Genomic DNA, 16,350 nt, shown 5'->3' on the forward strand with positions numbered 1-16,350 from the left:
CTTTTGGTTTTTATTATTATTATTTTTTTCCTAAGCCTAAATTGATTTGGAGCGCTCTTGCCACTGTGGAGGGCGGCTTGGACACGACACAGCTCCCCCGGGCCGTGGTGGGCACCGGGAGGTCTGCTCTGGGACTTCCAGTGGAGCACAGGCAGCCTTCTTCTCTGTTGTGAGGCTCCCATGACAGGATGGGGCTCATTCTGATCCTGCGCAGAGTTCTGGGGACTTTTCCCAGGGCAGGGGGAAAGCTTCAGGGTAGGTCCTCTGCTGGGGGAGAGCCTGCTTTCTCTCCTCCCCAGCGGCCTGCAGCCTCAGTGAGGCCTTGGGGGAAGGTGTCTGGCTGTGTTCATCACTGAACAGTCCAGAAAAACGGGGGCTGCACTTGAGCTGGCAGCAGAAAGTACTCTTTGTGACGTGCTGTTGCCATGGACAGTTTTCTTCTTTTGGGCTTAAGTGCATATTAATGGTCAACTGTTTGAAGATGGATGTGCCAGATTTGAGTTTCAGCTGCATGTCTGTGTCCGTTTACCCTTAGGAAATTGGATTTTCTTGCTTTGCCAATAGAATGAAGGTCTGTGAGGTTGGGCAGAATTGTCTGGCTAGGGTGTGTCTTTCAAACTTGGCCTCAGGTTGAACCCAAGGCTTAGAGATGCGGCCTTCCTGGGAGGCAGATCTATGAATTACGCTGAGAGGACTTGAAGGGTGATGCACATGCGTGTTGTTTTCAGCTGTGTCTTCCCTGTACCCTGGCGGGGACATTTTGCTTCTCAAAGTAGTAGTACGAATCTGGAGGGATTGGTGTGTACTCTACTTTTTATTACTTTCAGTAACACACATGAAGTTATTCAGGGTGGGATGAAAGTAGGTTCACAGTTGAGAGTCCACAAAGCACAGAGTTTATTCTTGTGTTATTACTTGTTAATTACAACTAGAAGCCTTGTTTTGCCTGCCCTGTGCACTGGGGCCCTTACACACCCTGAATGTTGTGTTTTTAGTGATCTACTGTGAGTTTCCAAACTGGATTCTGTTTCCTGTAGGTGGGGAGGCATCCTCAGAAATTGAAAACTAGAAAGGGAGTTTGCAGGTTTAGCCCGTATGTGGTTATAGATTTCATCGTAATCTGTGCACAGCACTAAATTAGGTAGCGAGAGGTCGAAATCAGTCCTGCTGATGTCTTCAGACTGCGTACAGCTTAGCTGGAGGTGAGTGAGGCGGAATCTACATGGTTTTGTAACACAGAAGGTCCCATTAGAAATGTCTGAGTGTTGGCACTGAGGGGAACAGAAAGATTTGACATAGGTGGATCCATATCCTCTGAGCTTGGATTTTGCATGTCTTTTTTTCTTTTGCGAATTTTTTGAAGTTTGAGAGAGGTGGGTGTTGTCGGTCATGTAATAGGAAATGGTCGTTTTGCCCCTCACAGGCCTGGTATAGTGTAACTGGACTTGTGGAAGAAATTAGTAGGTGTGCGCTGTGTTTACAGCGCGCTACAGCTCTTTAACTTGGGTGCTTACGCACTGCAGCCTGCCGTGAGCTGGGCTGCGCTCTCAGCCGTGCAGGGGCCCAGGGTGGTAAGGTGGTGGTCAGTCCGCTCACTGGAGTCCTTTTTGTCTCTGAGACTTGGACAGCCCCCTCCCCCCATCTCAGTTGGGTTAAAACCCTAGTGCAGGTAAGAGATGTCCGTAGAAGGTATGCTGTTGCTCTCTCTCACACTCCGCAAGAAACCACTCCTAGGGACATGCTTACTGAGATGCTGTTTCCTTACCTCGGCGTAGCTTCAGAGTCATTCTTAACACATGGCTCCTGGCTGTCACAGCTCTTAAAGTTGGCACATTTTAGGGAACCTGTAATCCCCGTCCTGGAGGTTTGAGGCGTTGTCATCTTTTTTGCTGTCATGTCAATGAGTGTTGGAGTGGTGCAGAGAATGTGTTCTGTTGGAGCTCAGAACACGACAAGAACACATGTGGTCAGGACAGTCCTTGGTCTGTGCTGTGAAGGCGGATAGGATCTGGGTAGACAGGGGTGGGGAGTGGGCCTGTGGACAGAGGGACAGGGAGGAAAGTTCCACCCATGGTCCGGGGACGGGGACTTGGGGTTTGGCAGATTTGGAGGTTTCTGTGGGGAGTGGTTTCAATTTCAGTGTCAGTCACCTGCTGGGCCCCATTCCTAGAGTTTCTGGTCTAGAAGGTCTGTGGTGGGGCGCTGGCATTTGCATTTCTGACGATTCCCTGTGACACTGATGCTGCTCATCCCAGGGCTGCACTTGAAGCCTGCTATAGGGGACTGTGTGAGATGCTGCTGGCGCGCAGTAGAGTGGAGGTGGAGCCGCCGTGATCCGGGGTCCCAGCCTCAGGAGCTGTTGGCACTTGACTCGGGCTGTGGGAAGCCACAGTAGACACCAGGGTATTATTGTTGGCATCTCCTCCAGCTAATTTGGTAGCAGAGGGGAAAGTGCCCGGAGGCGATACGATAAGCTAAAGGGTAGTTCGGTGTCCTGTGCCTGGGTTATTGCAGTAGCGAATTTTGGAGAAAGATCTAGAAGGTAAGATAGAGGAAGAACGCAGAGGTGACCAAGTGTTTGCTTGGGCTTGGGAGCCTGGGAAAAGGTGCTCACAGGGACTGAAGGGGAAATCAGCAGGCGCTGCTTTGGGGGAAACTTCTCCGTTATTTTTAAGCTGAATTTAAATCGTTTATCTTCTCTTCCGTGGGGATTATGGTCTATCCTGTTTTCAAAGCGAAGGGTCCACATAATTTTCCATGCCTTCCCATTGCTTTTGTCTTTAATGTCTAAGCTTTTCCTGAGTCTAAACATGCAACCACTCGTCTCCCAGAATAATTTCCTCTTACTCCGAGGTTTAAAATGGAAGAATATTGTTTAAAAATATCTCTTAGCCCTTCCACTGTAATTATCTCTAGACTTGTACACTTTCATAGCCTTGCCTAAGTGTGACGGAAATAGTGTTGCTAAAAACATAAGTGACTTACAACAATAGAACCCTAATTATAGTGGGTTGCAGTATATCTCTTTAATTTTTCTGGAAGTTGTCAGTTCCTAATCATTTGATCATTACGGACACCCACAAATTGGTTTATAGTTCAGTTTTTCCTTATTTTTCAAAGTAATACACGCTCGTTGCAGGAAATTTGGAACATAAATGTACGATAGACTCAGCTGTGAACTACCAAACATTATGCCTTTAATGTTTTCGTTCACTCTGCTCCGTCTCTCCATGGCTGCGTGTCTGTAGAGGGATAGAGGTAGGCCCATCTGTGTCAGAGCTGAGGCTCGCTATGCCAGTGTGGGGACTTAGGTGACAGATTTTCTTTTCTCCTGCCTCTCTTCTGCCCCAGTGTTTGGGTATAGCCCATATTTTGCATGGGGCCAGATTACTGGGAGTGCCATTAACCACCCTTGCCACACCCCCCCCTTGTAGTGCCACCATTGACAAGAAAGGAGTCTGTCAGACAGTCCCCAAGTGAAGAGGGCAGCATTCTAGCTTTGGTGAGATGCTGTGCTCATTCCACCTTGTTGGGTCTGTCCTCCCGGGCTGGCGGGCCTTGGGGAGGAGGAGGCTGGGAGACAGACGGCAGTAACCTCTGCCACAGCAGGAACCCCGCGGCTCTGTGGTAGGGTTCCCCTCGCCTGACCCAGGGAGAGGGACCTGAGAAGGGGAAGTTTCTTGTGTATCATGTAGAGAGAAGGAAACGTGTGAGGTCGGTGACAGGTCAGCACGCCTCATCCTATGGGTGGCCCCAGCCCGGCAGCTGGGGTGGGACAATGGAGAAGGCTGTAGAGGCAGGTAGTGACAGAACCAACCAGCGGCACACCCCGGTGAGCAGGTGCCCAGAGGGCTGTTTGCCGGAGAGGCACTCCGGTTGGGGGTTAGTGGGGAGGACTCAGGACAAAAGTAGCAGCGGGCACCTGGACAGGCAGAGGCCCATGGAGCAGCCTGACTGTTGGGTGGGTGAAGCCCTTCCCCCCCACCTGTCCCCTCTAGGGGAGGCAGGGGAGAGAGAGAAAGAAACAAGGGGGAGGGGCTCCCATCGTGTGCTTCCATGGTCCTACAGGTTTAGGGCATAACTGAGCGACTGCACTTAGGACCAGAACTATCGGGCATAGGAGTGGTCACCATTTATTGCCTTGACCAGACTGGGGCACTGTTAGTATTTACACTGCGACTCACCTGGCAAGCCAGGATGTGGCATGCCCCTAGATATTGGGGATGTTCAGTTTCCGTATTCACACCGAGAAGCACCAGAGAACTGCTTTTGTGTCTTAGACACCTGCTTCCCACGGCCCTAAACTGTTGTCATACTTCAAATTTTTTGTTTTGTTAAAAAACAAAACAAAACAGGATAATAGTCCATATTATATTAGGACTGCTTTGCTATACTAGATATTTTACCAAAAATATTGTTAATGGCTGTGTTTCATGTCATGCATCCTACTTTTATTAATTACATAATTGTTATCAAATGAGATTCCTTTTCAACTGTTTGCTACTATGAATATTAACAAAAATAAACAAATCTTTGTGTATGTCTCAGTATTTCCGAAGAAGTCCAATTCTTAGAAATAGAATAACTGGGTCATATTGTATCCTTCTTGTTATATATTGCCAAATTCTAGGCATTATTTTAAGTCTGAATTCCTGAATTGAAAAAGTGACCCAGTTGAGTTGCTTTGATTTGGAAATACAGTGGAGTAAATGATTTTTTAAATGAAGGCACCAGATAGTTTCTACCACTTAGTATTTCTCTTGTGACTTTGGACTGCAAAGGAAGTAATACAGGGAAGGAACAACTCGAATACAGAGAACATTGTTACTGCTAATGCAGCACTTCTCAGATTGCCTTGGAGTGCATGTCTCGCAGAGACTGGATGCTACTCACTTTGGCTGGGATGGGTGTGGGCACAGAAGTATTTGAGTCTGACAGTCTTGTGTTTCTGTTGACAGTTTGCACAGAAGGGTTGGGAGGGCGAGTCCTGGGGTGTGTTCACCTAGGTACACCTTTCACGGCGAACGTGATTTTTTATGTCAGAGATGACAGTTGTAAAACATAATTGAGTGCCGGTGGCGCTTTTCACATGCCACCTGCATTTTGTCATCACCGTGAAACTAGCGTGTTTTCAGCAGTGGGTGCCTCCGGGATGAGTCAGCTTTGAAGCTGGCCAGCTACCACTATGTGGAAACGGTGGTCAGCACGCACACACATGTGCACGTGCACACACACCGTCTTCCTTACCTCAGCAAGAACTAAAGCTGGGAAGCTGGCTTTGAGAGACCCAGTGTGTAGATCGCCGGGTCAGACGGAGTGAAGGGAGCTGCGTTGTAAAGACCATGTGGTGATTGGCTCAGTCGTTGCTAGCGTCTGGAGTGCGGCGTGCCAGCCCTGCGTCTGAGGTGCTGATTACGGACTGTGTTGTAACTTGCTCAGAGGGGTCAGACCAGTTTGCAAACAGGAGAGAAGAATCTTCTGGAAAGTTCGCGTGAAAAGACTTCCTGGTTAGTTTGAAAGCATCCCCGAGTCGTTTCCAGCTCAACTGGTCTGTGAAGACCCAAAAGACCCAGGAAGGATTTCCTTAATTTCACATATGATAGACTACAATGACTTCAAAATGATGAAGTGTGTGGATGATTAATGTGTAACAGGAAGCAATGCTGCTGTTAGTGTGCCACTCAGGTCGTAACACTTGAGCTGCAGGGAAAGAAGGACTACTGATTTGTTTAGCTCTTAGAGCCTTTCCGATTAAGACTTAAGATGAGTGTTTATGCCTTTGGAAGCCTCGCTAAGTCTAAAAATAAAATCACAGGACTGGAGTTCTGCTTTTTTTGATTTCCCAGTGTTCCCTTTTTCTGCTGTGTCTGTAATTCAGTGTTCCATTTTGGGCCTTCCTGTTCTCTGGCTCTGATTTAACATGTATTGATAGAGCTTCCTGGTTGTTTGTGAATGGTGGCTTGACAGCGTGTTAGGCCTACGTAGCAGCTGTCTTATGCTCTTCAGGTTAATTGCATGTAACTTTTAGAACATGAGTTTTGTGAATGTAATGTTCTTGATACCTTAATCCCCTCCTTGAATTTCTTGGATGTCCCTGACATGGATGTATGTGTATGGTGTCCAGGACATAAATGACCTGAAGTTTAGTTCTTCAAAAAAAAAAAAAGAAAAAAAAAGTCATCTGGGCAGCCTCCCCTCCCCCCTGCAGCGTTGTCATAGCTGAGCTCATTATTCTTAAAACGGAATACCAAGTCTGTTGAAGAAATGTACTAGGAGGACATGAACTTGATTTCCACTCTATCATTGTTAGCCATGACTTTCGCCGAGTACATTTTCAGCAGTCATTTCATATAAGGAAGGTTGCATCCTGAGATTTTAATATTACACTAGGTTTAAAGATTACTGTAAAGGCTTGGCTCATAGATGACTCTTAAATGATGCTCATTTTCTTAATCCTCTAGGTATGCAAACCACTCCCTGTTTTCATAATTCAGCACTCAATGCATTTTTTTGCATCCCCAAGAAAGTAGTGAAAAAACTGAACCTATGAAATTTTTTTATGGGATAAATTTGTTTCTGATTTTAGGAAAATTGAGGTTGGTGGGTTCATGTATATGGACAAGAATTTTTCTGAGATCAGTCATTTAAAAGGTGTTGCTTTCTGCCCTGGCTGATGTAGCTCAGTGGATTGAGTGCCAACCTGCGAACCAAAAGGTCACTGGTTCAGTTCCCAGTCAGGGCACATGCCTGGGTTGTTGGCCAGGTCCCCGGTGGGGTGTGCATGAGAGGCCACCCATTGATGTATCTCTCGCACATCGATGTTTCTCTCCCTCAAAAAAAGAAATAAAAGCTGTTCCTTTCCTAATTTCCCATGTGCAAGTTTTTTTTTTTTTTTTTTTTTTGGTTAAAGATAAGGCAGAGGCAGCCTGAGGCCAAGGAGCTGTGCAAATTCTATATGGAGTCTCAAAGCCAGTCAGTTATTAAGTGGAACTGCCTCTATTTGAAGACCAGCTGGAGAGCCTGCAAGCCTTTCTTAGGCAGCTGCGTCCTGTCAAGTAACTGATTTGCAAATAATGTTACTACCAAAAGCAGACCAAGCAGTGTCTTTTTAGGTATTTATTTTGGGAGTCTGGCAGTACAGACATTTGAGTGGCATGACCCGTGAGTGACTGCTCCATGAGAGTGGGAAGCGTGGGAGCCCACTGAGGGGTCCATCGGGAGCAGCTGCCAACGGTGGGGCACAGGAGTGCCTCAAAATTCCTAGGGAGGTTTCTGTCCTCTTTCACGTTAATTTATTCCCTTAACCTAGTATTGTCCCATCTGTGAGAGCAAAGGGTGGGAGAATTCCACAAAACATTTTGATTTTCAGTGTAGTAGGGAAAAAGTTACGATATTACCAAGGATATCTGAGGATAGTGTAGTAACTTAAATTATTGGTACATAAAAATTGGTAGTGCATTTATGATGCAGGTTGTGTATACTGGGTGACACAAATTACTTTCCATGTTTGAATCACTTTATTCATCAGTAATTTCTACCTCAGATGTGTAGGACCTGCTCAAGTGTTCTGGGGGTGTGGATGGAGTTTAAGTGGGTACTGAAATGAATATTTAGTCCCTGCCACCTTACTTCCCACTTGTCTAAAGCGCCTGTAGTCTTTTTGCTCTCTCTGCACTAGTGACAGCTGTCCTCACCAAGATCACACCTCTGATGGCCTTGGACTCAGTGTAGTGGATGCCTTTGACTTCTTATCTTTACTTCCTGGCAGCATTCGATTTAAAGTCAGTCACTCCTTTGTTCTTGAAGCACTGCCTTCCCTATTCTGGAGAGGCTCGGAATGCCCAGTCCTTAACGCTGAAGAAGGTCAGCCTCTTGTTCACTGGTCTTATCTCCCCAACAAGTGTCTGGATCTGGGAGACCTAGGTGTAACACAGCTAGGTGCTGGGGGCCTTTAGACCACGGGAGGGAAGCTGGGAAACCAGGTGTCATTTCTCTGTAGACCTAGCAGAATTGTTTTCTTTGGCTAAGTGGCATTTCAGATGCGCGTGGTGAGGTGGGGGCTCAGTATCTGAATGAATCAAGGCAGGGTTGAAACCAACAGATTGGGTGAGGAAAGAGCATGTTTCCGTTAGGAAACAGCAGAGCAAGCCCACCAGCGGAGGGGAAGATGGAGGTGGTGAAGGTAAAACGGAATCGTTGTCTCATGGGAGAGGAGTGGCGGGAGGGCTGAGGCGGGAGGGGAGCAGGTGGGTGTTCTTGCCAGACTGCGGAGGGCTGAGAATAGCACCGAGGAATTTGGGGTGGCCTTTGTCGGGCAGTGGGTGGGCTGGGAGGATTCTGAGCTGGAGGGGTGGTGGGAGTTGGGAAGACTAATTCTGCGGCAGTGGGTTGGATGGGATCAGAATGGGAAAACCCTCATTTTGGTCTCTCCCCTGGACTCTCCTTGGGCATGTTATCCCCATGGGGGCTGACTCCTACTCACTGCCTTCATGCTGCACTGTCTCAGTCCTCATGAGTGACTCCCTTGTTGTCCTTTACCCCCTTTACCCGGGTCACTGGTCCCATGACCAGTGATCATTGATTGAGTTCCCGTCACCGTATGTGCACAGCATAGTGAGTCATAACAGCTTTAACTCAGGCCTTCCGATAACACAAGTGCTAACCCAGTAACCTTAGTAGAAGGCTTCCTGCCCCGTGGGACCGCAGCAGCCCTGTGGTTGCGGTCCGTGCAAGGTCCCAGGTCCCTGGGGGTGGAGGCGGCCGTCATTGAGAAAGTGAGTGGGGGGGACCTGTGGGGTCGGCGCCTCGGGTAGGATTAGCATTCAAGAGTGTGGGGCAAAACCAGGGCTAATTGTTTTACAATCCCAGTAGTTCCTGATGTTAAAAAAAATTCCCGAGAATATGCTTCAGAGTTTATCAGCTCTTGCTCCCCGGGCCTCCTTTCCCCACATCCACAAACCAAACACACCTCCAGCACCCCATGGTGACATTGTAATAGCTTGTTGTGTCTTTAAAAGTGTAAGTGCTTCGGAGGTCCAGTGAAAATATGAAGGAAGAACTCTGACGACGTCTGTTTGTCCAAACCTTGGTGAGCTTGGGGCAAGGACCAAGGGCGAGTGGTCAGCACGCTGGGCTGGGAAGTGGGGTTCTGTCCCTTTGTCTGTGCTTCGTCCTGGACACGTGTTTGGTAATGTTCTGTGCAGGTGACTTGAGCCGTGGGTAATAAACCTTTGGCGTTACATCAGTATTTGATATCCATGCCAGATCTTTCTTGTTGATAAAAATGGGGTGGGGGGAAGCATCCTTATGAGATATTTGTAGAGGACTGTGATTTATAAGTGTTTTGGTACATTCTCGTGACATCAGGAAAGCAAGATATTTTCGTGGGCTTGAGAAAATATTCATGCTTCCTTGTTATTTATAATCCATAAAACAACATCTGGAAAGTTACTCAAATGGGGTAGAACTGGTTAGAACATCCACTTATATGTATTAAATCACCATACATAGGATGTTGATGCCCTAAGTCCATTGAGCCCTTGCAGCAGCCAGTGAGTGGCATTTGCACTGAACTGGTGACATCAGTGTGCCTTTTCTGGGAGTGGCCTCTGCTCTTAGCAGCTCCAGCTTTCTCTGGAAGTGAGCCCTGGGGAAAGGGGCATTTCTTTTCTTTTCTTTTCTTTTTTTTTTTTTTAATAAGCATTGTCTTGTTTTCTTTCAACTTTGTGGAAGTCTGTTTAACTGCAGTGTTCAAGCCAGCCTGGTGGGATGGTTCTGTGGACGATGTTTTACAGGGTTTGTATCTGTGTCCGTGGGTGGGGGCCACTCGGCTCTGGTCTCCGCATGTTGTCAGGGAGCGGTTTAGATGTTCCCGATGAGTATACACTTCCTAATCCTGACACCGAGGAGGCTGGGCTCACGGGGACCCGTGTCACGTCTTTGGTAAGGTTGTCACCTAAGCAGAGGTGAACTGGCCTGCCCACTGTCATACAACGAGGTGGTATCAGAACTTGGACATTTTGTATTTTCACTTCCTCTGGAGGGCTTTCCTCAGCAAACAAACTTTTCTCTGTGACACAGTGATGAAGTCATTTCTTCGAATCAGAGCATTTCTGTTGGTCCAGGAGAAAGGATTCAGCCGATGCTGTGGGAGTCTCATCAGCTTTCTTCCTAACGGTGGGGGTTGCCGAGGGCTCCCATCAGGTGCTTTTCTTATTAGCAGTTAAGGTGTGTTCTTAGTGAGCAGAAAGTTTTTTCTTTGCTTTTTTTTTTTTTTGGTTAAATCCTCTTGTCTTAGCTTGGGTTGTGCAACAAAATATAGAGTGAGTGGCTTAAACAACAGACATTGTTTCTCACAGGTCTGGAAGCTGAGAAGATCAACATCCACTTCACAGCAGATTTGTTCCCGGTCATTTCCTCTTGTAAGGACACTAATCCTGTCAGGGGGCGCACCCTTATGACTGCATCTAAACACGAGTTCCTCCCAAGGCTCCTTCCTTCTCCAAATACCCATCACATTGGGACTCGAAGCTTCACCATATGCAGGAACACACACACACACACACACACACACACTCCATAATGCCTAGTGCGACTGTGCGTTTAAATGGGCTATTGGGCAGAAAGTATCTTTTCAACTTAAGGGAAGATCCAACATGTCAGTAGCTGCTATTCATGCTCACAAATATTCATAGACGTGGTTGAATGTATTTGAAAATATTCAGAGATGGCTAGGTTAATAACTTGACTGTTTTTTACATGCGTGTCCAGTTTATTCAGTAAATACTTGAGCGTGTTTTGTGAGTCAGGCCCTGGGCTGGGTCACAGGCCACCGTGATAGTGCGGTAGAGCCCTTTGTCGGGGGCCGTTCAGTGGCCAGCGGTCAAGTTCCGCACAGTTGTTTTCTTCCAGTTTCCTTTCAGATACGTTTCAGCAAGTCCCAGGCTTGTCCTCTTCTTTCAGTGAGGAACATTCTACACGCAATATGTAGATGATACCGTGAATACTTAAGTGTCTACACTTGGCTTTATCAGATTTTTATCGTATTTGAAGAAATCATGTGAAAATATTTTTTAAAATATGAGAAGTAAACCTCACTGGGACTCGCCCCTGGTGTGCCCCTCTGTCCTGTGTATCCCCCTTTCTAGAAGGGACCACTGTCCTCAATTTGGGCTGCAGCATTCCCATGCCTGTTTTTATATTTTATTATGTATGTATGAGTTTATGAGCAATATAAAATATCACTTTTAAAGCTTCATAACAGCAAACTACATATATTCTGGACATTCAGAGAGAAAAACAGCCCCATTATTTATTCCTCTTGATATATATATATATAGCTCTAGCTTTTTTTTTAAAGTAATGTATGTAGTAACCCATTGTATGATTATTCAACATTATATTAGTCTATTCTAAGGTTGTCAGAAAACCTAGGAATGCTCCCAAATTTCAATTATTGTAAACGGCACTGCCGTGGGCCTTCTTGTACACGTCTCCTGAGGTGTGTCTGTGAGTGTCTGCTCCCAAATTTCCATGATTGTAAACAGCACTGTTGTGGGTGTTCTCGCACATGTCTCCTGAGGTGTGGAGTTGTCCCTGGTTACATATGCGAGTCAGGAATTGTAGGCAATAGGATGAGAGTGTCTGCAAATCCAAGCTCGTCTCTAGCTTTGCTAGAGAGTGCCCCAGTGCTCTGCCCAGTAGCCATTCACCTTCCCCCCACCCACACTGCTTCACCGCTTACTTTGAATCTGCCTCTTCTCCTATATTGGTATTATGAAAATTTTGAATTTTTGCCTATTGGTTGGGTATAAAGTGATACTTTATTATTTCTATCTCTAAAGCCGCATGCCTTTGATTGGGTGTGCTTGTTTTCCGTTCAGGCTGTTGCTTCTGTGAACTGCCTGTTCATAACACACCCCCACTGCTTTACTGGTGGCGGTGTTGGGACTCAGGTGCCAAGAAGTGATTGATCATAATCTTGGTTCATGACATACTGTCATCACTGTGTTTGGCCTGGCCCTCTCATTGATACATTTAATGTGATCAACACCTGGGAATTCATCAACTTCTGAATCATGAGCAGCACCTCACATCCGCCTGGGCTTCTCCCTGTTCCATCCCTCGTCTCCTTCCCCCGCACATACTGTCCTGACTGTGATCATTCTGTATAACCTGTTCTGTACAGTTGTCTTCCTTCTGGGCCTTGCTTTCCTCATTCTCCATTATTAGCATGATTTGTCCACGTTGTTGCATTAGCGTCGGTTCATTCATCGTCACTGTCATACAGCATTCTCAGGTGGTGGTATTATTTTTCTCGTTTCACATTTGAATGGGTATTTGGGGGTATTCTCAGTTGTTAGGAGCTGTTACACTATTACAGACAGTCACATACGTGAATCTGGGAGGCCACCATCCTGATGGTCTCTTGTGTATTCCCTGGAAGTAGCAATGCTGGATGAAGTGTTTTGATGTTTAACTTTGTTAGCTAATGCCACTTTTCTCTCTCAAAGTCGTAAACCATTTATATTCCCACACGCAGAGGATCAGGTTGCTCCAGAGCTTCTGTTCAATTTGTAGTTGTTTTTGCATACATAATTGTCATTAGTAAACAGGTTTTGGTTTGGTGGACTTGGGTGGTGAGGTTTGGTTTCCTTGTGCTGAGGCAGCTGGTGTGGAGTGTGTGGCGGAGGAGCACATGAGCCTACCCTGCTAATCGTTGGAGTTTGTTCGGGTTTAGGAAAAGAACTTGACCTTGGCTGGCTGACCAAGCGGACTTCGGTCAGTTTGCGAAACTTCATGTGTATTTGATTATTATTTTTATATCTGTAATCATGTTAAATTGACTGGTTTTATAGTCTTGAACGTTTGTTATCTAAAATTTATGGTAGATCTAATCTCTGCTCTTTTATAGTGTCTCCTCTGTTTGGTTCATGTTGGATTGTTTCCTTTTGTGTATTTTAGTTTTGGATTGCGAGCTCTCACTTGGGCTTTATCTCCGGAAATCTGGGGGACCTGGGTGAAAGGTATATTACAATAGAGAATAGGGGTTTTAATTTACAAGTTACTTAGCATGATGGATAACATTTAACACACGTCCTTTTAAATGTACAGATGTGATTATAAAAAAATGGAAAAATCTCCAGAATTTGACAGAAATCAAAAGACATAATTGCAGAAGAGTACACTAGAGCTGAATTTTAGCAACACGCTGCTTGGAGTCTTCACACCAGTATGAGAGGAGAGAGAATAGAGTCCTGAGCAAGGAGTCAGGCCTGGGATCTCCCTCCGTATTGAGTAGCCAGGACCCTCCAATGGCTGCACCCTTGTGGAAGGAGTGGGCCAGAGATAGCTTGCCCCCCAGCTCAGAAATGCCAAGAAGTTTATCTATCTTTGCCTGGGCTCTGGGTAGGGGGTAAAAGTGATCTTGTCCTAAAGTTAGAAAGCACAGAGGTTCTTAGGGTTCAAATATATGCCGCCCCAATTCTCCAGGAATTAAGAGTAAAAACCAGTCCAGAGCCAGTGATGCCCCTCTGCTGTGGTGTCTCACGGAAACAAACTGGGGGCTGTTTCCGTGGCTTCCCCACTTACAGTAAACTTCTTGGAACGTGGGAACCTGATCCAGTGCACCTTTGCACAGCAGTGTAATTTTGCAATGAATGGGTAAGTCAACAAGTTAGAACCACACGGGCCTTTTTAGCAGAACTTAAAGTTCACCCGCAAACATGTTCAAGTCTAAAGCTTAGGAAGGGTATTCTTTTGCAGTTCAAGTTTCCTGCAGATCCTTCTTCCATTCTTAGAATATCCTGCAGACCACAGAATCAGCAGCATGTAGGGAGCACCTTTGCTGTGGTCTGTGCTCTGAAGGACGCAGACACACGTGTGCTCTGCCCCCAGGGAGACGTAAGTGTAGGGGAGTGACCCACTTGGACGTAAGTCTTAAAGTGCAAAGTGCAAAATAAGTGACGTAGTGAATTTTCAAAGTAGTTTCGGGATCGCAGGGGTTGTATGTGATTCATTCCGCCTGCAGAATTGTTCATTCAGTGAACATTTAATAGTGCTTCTCATGTGGTTGGCGCTGGGAGGGCTGTTAGAGTTTCTAATATTTATTACGTGTTCACCCATGTATTAGGCAGCCAGATTTTTATAAACAGTTAATCTCTGCAATGCAGTTTTAATTCTCGTGACATCCTATGAAAAAGGTCCTGTAATTATCTTCATTTAAAAAACTTTTTATTGAAGTTTATCATATATATAGAAGTATACTTTCATGTGTGCACAGTGGGTGGACTTGCGTGAATTATATATACCTGCGTAACCAGCACCCAAAGCAAGAACAGACCAAATGTTGCAGACTCTGCAGAAGTCCCCCTCATGCCCCCTTGACTCCCAGCAGCAAGTTTTTCCCCGATCTTGTGTCTGGTTCCTCTCGTTGGGTCCATCTGCCCTTGTGTGTATGTCCTGGCCCCCCTTGTTGCTTCTTGTTGGTGGAGCTCCCGACAGATCCCCCTTTACATGGTGCTGCCACTGGGGCCCTCCTTTCATCTGGGGGTAGGAATGAGGCCACACGGGCTGTCTGCTGTTGTTAGGATGGGGTTTGGGGGTCTGAATGACTTTCTTCCCGGGGTGGGGGGCAGGAATGCCACACGTCCTCTGCTGTGCTGTTCTTCCGGTCCCGGAGTCACAGATGGGTTTGCTTGTTCCTTAGCACCTCCGAGGCTTCTCCTTTGCACATCTCTTCTGTTACTTCTGGGGTTTTTGGAGCTTAGCAGGGAGGAGCAGAGAGAAGGGCATCTATGCTCTCTTGCTCCTACTCCTTCCTTCTTAAATGTTGGATTAAAATGCAATTAAAGTGAAAAGTTCAGCACTTTTTTCTGTGTAGAGAGGCATGTACTGAGCAGTCTTAGTGGTAAGGAGGCTTGAGACCGAGTCAGGTGACATGACTGGTCCAGGGGTCTCATCGCTAGTTAACTGCAGAACCCAGACTAGAGGTGGGATTCTGGGGAGCAGCCCAGTACTGTTTGTCTCATCGCAGCAAAGGAAGTCCGAGAGTTCTCTAGAAAAGCAGCAAATCATTACAGTGCTGTCATGCTCAGGGTTTTAGAACATGAACACACTGAAGAATTTGTACCCAAAATGGAAAACGTATCAGAATACAAGAAAGAATCTAGTCGTAAATGGTACAGACTGAGATGGAATGCCAGGCTGTATACTTCTCCCCGTTTTAACATTAGTCATTTTTTACAAAGTCTAAAGTAATACACCTCCTGTTTGTACTCTGAGACATTTGAATGTCCTTCTTAGATGTTCCTTCCATTTGTGTTCTGTTTCAGAGAGAGGAAAGAATGTAATTAAGATTGGTGGCACCACCAAACAAATTAAGATCATAATTTGGCATTTCACATGGCCTTTTATCAGATAATCTTGGTGCACTTCACAGACATTAGATATTTCTCATACTATTTCTCCCCTGTATTGCAGAGTCAGAGAAATGGAGAAAGCCAGAAGTTAACTTTTCAGTTGTTTGTAATTTTTTTTCCAAGGCCTCCAGGGTTTTAGAGAAACTAGAGTCAGAGCCGACCTGAAGCCAGAATTCTTTGGGGACCTGAGATGGGGAGCAGTTCTCCCCTGAGACTTTCCCCGAGGCACAGCAGGAAGGAGGTACAATACACAGGACTGAACCTGGGCTCCGTTTAATGTCACTGGGGTGATAATGACCAAGGAGGGGCCGAAGGTCAGCACGGGCTCCCTTCTCCCTTTGCACACTCGCTCCTCTGTTTCTGCTTTTCTGTTTCCTTCCTCTTCCCCAACATTGAGTCTTGCTGTGACAATAAAATCTCTGAACTCTGAAGAAGGGAATTAAGCATAAAGGGCTTTGGAGAACTCTTCCCAGCTCTTACGATAGAACTCTAGTGCAGGCAATCCACACGCTAAAAGCAGTTGTTTAGAATTTGGAGTTACAGTTTCACAGAAGGTCCCATCCAGTATGATGGCTAAATTTTCTAACCTGTCTTCTTTGCTCCGTGTCGTTGAGCTATGATGCGGAAGGTGAAGTGGTAGTAGTATTGCCAGTAACTCACCAGGTGTTGATTGGCCTGGAATTGAAGAATGTTAGCATGGGACAGAGCCTTTGGGACCACTGATCTGACAGCCCACCCTCAGGAAGGTGTCTTCACAGGGCAAGTGGTGGTGAGGCCTCCTCATTACCTGCAATGAGGGAGCCCACTGTATTATAGTCGGTGAGTTGTGCTTGTTCCCTGTACTTCCATCTGTGGTATTGGCTTTTGGATGAGTCTCTAGGACCATGAAAGGTGAATCTAAGAATTGTTCTAATTAATGTCCCTCAAAATT

At 46.2% G+C, this 16,350-nt stretch overlaps 1 protein-coding gene and 1 long non-coding RNA gene across 3 annotated transcripts in view; both read left to right on the forward strand.

The window, feature by feature from the left end:
• Positions 1–11,592, forward strand: part of LOC118501932 — a 20,238-nt gene extending 8,646 nt beyond the window's left edge. Inside the window, exons 2-3 of the long non-coding RNA XR_004904584.1 lie at positions 8,828–8,830; positions 11,434–11,592. This is a non-coding gene — a long non-coding RNA (uncharacterized LOC118501932). The remainder of the gene's footprint in view (positions 1–8,827; positions 8,831–11,433) is intronic.
• ARHGAP10 (Rho GTPase activating protein 10) overlaps positions 1–16,350 on the forward strand; it is a 234,932-nt gene that overhangs the window by 32,728 nt on the left and 185,854 nt on the right. The window lies entirely within an intron of this gene.

This window comes from Phyllostomus discolor, chromosome 8 (assembly GCF_004126475.2).
Source record: "Phyllostomus discolor isolate MPI-MPIP mPhyDis1 chromosome 8, mPhyDis1.pri.v3, whole genome shotgun sequence".
NCBI lineage: Eukaryota > Metazoa > Chordata > Mammalia > Chiroptera > Phyllostomidae > Phyllostomus > Phyllostomus discolor.